The sequence below is a fragment of the Lactuca virosa genome, chromosome 4 (genome assembly GCF_052849685.1).
Source record: "Lactuca virosa cultivar CGN04683 chromosome 4, Lactuca_virosa_CGN04683_v6, whole genome shotgun sequence".
Classification (NCBI taxonomy): Eukaryota; Viridiplantae; Streptophyta; class Magnoliopsida; order Asterales; family Asteraceae; genus Lactuca; species Lactuca virosa.
This window is the reverse complement of record NC_136429.1, coordinates 28269684-28273572: the sequence shown is the minus strand read 5'-3', so window position 1 is coordinate 28273572 and position 3889 is coordinate 28269684. Positions and strand designations below refer to the sequence as shown.

At 35.1% G+C, this 3889-nt stretch overlaps 1 long non-coding RNA gene across 1 annotated transcript; it reads right to left on the bottom strand.

Moving 5' to 3' along the window:
* Window positions 1-1402, bottom strand: LOC145109653 (uncharacterized). Its single transcript, XR_013709120.1, has 2 exons — window positions 320-1402; window positions 1-159 (listed from the first exon to the last, which is right to left on the bottom strand). It is a non-coding gene; the product is annotated as an uncharacterized LOC145109653 (long non-coding RNA).
* Between the last annotated feature and the right edge of the window lie 2487 nt (window positions 1403-3889).

Below are 3889 nucleotides of genomic sequence, written 5' to 3'. Positions count from 1 at the left end.
TGCATCATATTATACTTTTTAATTTATGCTAATTTAAGTTGTTTGGTAGGAAAAGCATCCAAACCCAACATTACCCTCCTTCACTCTTTCCTGGACCACCGAACACCACCCACACAAACAACATTCCTATACTACCTCACCATCTCTACATCAGAAAACCTGCAACACGGATCGCAAACCTTTAGGAATCATCTTATATCTATGTATTCTCAATGATACAGACTCATCTAGAAGTAGGATCTCTTATGAAATAATGAATAGGATGCCCGTCAAATCTACAAAAATAAAATTGAGAAACAAGATAATAAAGTGGATGAACCTTCATAAACTGTCAGAACTCTGACAAAGATAGAATCTGAAATGCAGTACCTATCAATCATAGCTTCTTGTTTCACATTCCATGGGATACTGAAACACAGTTGAAACAGAAGTACATGATGGCATGGTAAAAGTGAAAATAGTTTTGGATATGAAATTACACACAAGAATAATTAGTTAAAATAGAAGCCATATATATCTACATCTAAATTAACTCATATCATACAAGTAAGTTATCAAAATTCAAAAGAGAGATATATTGTTAGGTTCATAGCATCACCATAACCAGTTGCGAAAAATGGTAATGAAACCTTAACTTTGACAATATTCTAGTAATTTAACCATTTATATTATAGTCATAATATCATTTATTTTACTCTATTCTACCCCTTTATCTATCAAAAGTTCTTAGGGCTCTTAATTGAACTTGCAAAACTAATTTATTACACATGCTAATCTAGACGAAATTACAATTGTGAAGGCATCTAACTAAAAATAAAATTACTAACATAAAAAATGAACGAGAAATTAGAACTTACAAATAATCAAAGAAAGAATTTGACAGATTCTTAATCGGGAGCTTATAACAACAAGATTATGAAACGAAAAATTAACTAAAGGCAACATATACTTTACGAAAATAAAGAAATATACAATCCTTGATGATCATCGGTGGCTTGGTAGAGGGTGGGTGTCGATCTAATTTTGATATGGAACAAGAAGGGGTATTCGATTTCATTTGTTGATGGGATACGTATGTAGACTGGGGGGTCGCTGTCGGCGGAGATAGTCGCGCTGGCGGAGGCGGTGGCCGGGTGGTGGCATAGGGGATGATGTAGGTTTACAATCATGAATAGGTGGACTACTAGGTAATAGTTTTATAAAACGCAAATGGAGAGCAACATAAGGCAAAATTATGGTGCACGACGGAGAGAGGGACTAATAAGCAACAATCTACATTGTAGGTTTAGACTATTCATCAAACTAGGGTTGTAAATTGGGCGGAATGTAAATTGCACAAAGCAGGAATGAAATTTTGGAAGTAAGTGTGAATAAAAATTTAGGGTTCTTGAGCACAAAATAAAAAATTAGGATTTAAGGGGGGCATTAGACCCGGTTGTCTCTTAAGGTTTTATAAAAGAAAAAGTACAGTTACAATTATAAAAAAAAATTTGTGTTCCATTAAAAACATAGTATTAGAGGCAAAAAATATGTATGCCACTAGAATATTTCGTGCTTATACATTTTTATTCGTGTTGTATTCGAGACGTATGCCACATGAAAATTATATGTTTCTTATATGTATTTACACGAATATATACAAAACATAAATTTATTAAATCAGTAAATGAAAAACATGTGTCATGTACATATTGTATCAGCTGAGTTGTGTATCGAATTGGATGGTCTACTGCAATGATCACCCTATGGTTGCACTGTTATACCATCGAAGTGTGTGCTTTGTGGATTTGTTCTATGTGATTGCATAAGATGATAGGAAAGGTAGTCAGAAAAGATATCTTATTGAGAAAAGATATCTTATTGTGACAGTGGTGTAAGGGTGGGGTTCGGTTGAGTTTTGGTAGGTGGGTGGGGACCACTTTATAGTTGTGTTGATAATTCTATATAAAACTTGTGTGTTATACAGGTTCGACTATGTGGCAGAGTAACGCCACATAGAAAAGGGGTAGACTAGGGGTGAAAAATGATCAACTTGGTGAAATTAAATAGGCTTTATGGCTTATGATGTATGGCTTAGGGCTTAGTGCTTAAGGCTTATGGCTTATGTCTTAGGGCTCATTGCTTTTAGCTTATGGTTTAGAGCATGAGGATTGTAGATTATGGAATATGAATCATTGCATAGGGCTTTGGGCTTTTGGGTTATGGTTTATGGCTTATGACTTATGGCTTATTACTAACGGCTTAAGGTTTTAGGCTTATTGCTTATGTCTTATAGCGCATGACTTAAGGCATATAGCTTATATCTTATCCCTAGGCATACGACATAAGCTACAAACCATAAGTCTTAGGGTTTAAGGCTTTAATCCCTAAGCCTTAAGCCATAAGTCATAACCTATAATCCATAACACATAAGCCATAAGCTCCAAGCCCTAAGCCATAAGTTATAAATTGTAAGCTATAAACCCTTAGTCATATCCCATAAGCCATTCCCCTATGTCATAAGTCATAACCATAAACCATAAACCATTTTCCTCAAGTCTTATGGTGTATGTATTGGGTCTTATGACTTGTGAATTAAAGGTTATGACTTATGACTTATGGCTTATGGCTTAAGGCATAAGGCTTAAGGGTTATAGTTTATGGTGTATGGTTTTGGGCATAAGGCCATCATCCACTCTATCTCCACCACACCCACGCCCACCCACCCACCTATCCACCCAACTATACCACCCACCTACACCCATATCGCCCCACATCCACACCCACACTCCCATGCCTACCAAACCTCACCCCATATAACCTACAACACCCATATATAAAAACACTTACCATACACCCCACCCCCACCATTATACCTACACAAATACCCCCACCCATACCTATCTGTTTATTCCTACAAGCGCACACTAATACTTATCTCATCCCCCATAACTATATTTTTTTCATCACTCAAGCCATGAATAGAAAAATAAAAATATTTATATTGTCATTCAAAATTTATAAATATTAATAGACATCTTAGTTTTAAAATTATGGCTTATGGTTTATAACTTATGACTTGTGACATATGGCATAAGTTAATGGATTAGGTGTCAGGGTTTAGAACTTATGGATTATGACGTATGACTTATGGTTAGCTTAAGGCTTAGGCCTAATGGCTTATGGTTATGAAATATGAGTTAAGTATTAGGGCTTATGCCCTAAGCAATAACACCACACTGACGCCTACCCCATGCCATCTTTACCTTAACTACACCTCGATACCCCAGACCCATACCCACTCACCAAACCATCCACCCACCCACACTCACATCTCTTAACATATACACCTACATGCATACAATTGACAACCCTTACCCCATATAACCTACACCACCCACATATATACATACCTACCCTACACGCACCTGAATCCTACCCTCAAACCTACACCCACATGTTTACCCCTAACCACACCCTACATATATCGTACTGCCAGCCGCCACCACCCTAACCCTTATATCTACACCCATACCCCCACACACCTATACATATACATATATTCTCGGAAGTCCACATCTACACCTACCTCACACCCGATAAATGGACTTTCTTTTCGTACTCAAGTCACGAGTAGCAAAGTAAATATATTTATATTATAATTAAAAATTTATAAATAATAATAAATATATAGGTTTCACAATTATTATTACATTAAAAAAATATTAACTTTAAGATAATAAAAATAATAATAAATATTATAAAAAAATGATATATTTAACAAAAATATTTATTAAAAAATAAATATCAAAATTTTACAAAATTAAGATAGGTAATTTTTTATGGATTTCGGTTTTCCTACCCACCAATCTAAAATATTTTAATTTACACCAAAATTTCTTGACCTCAT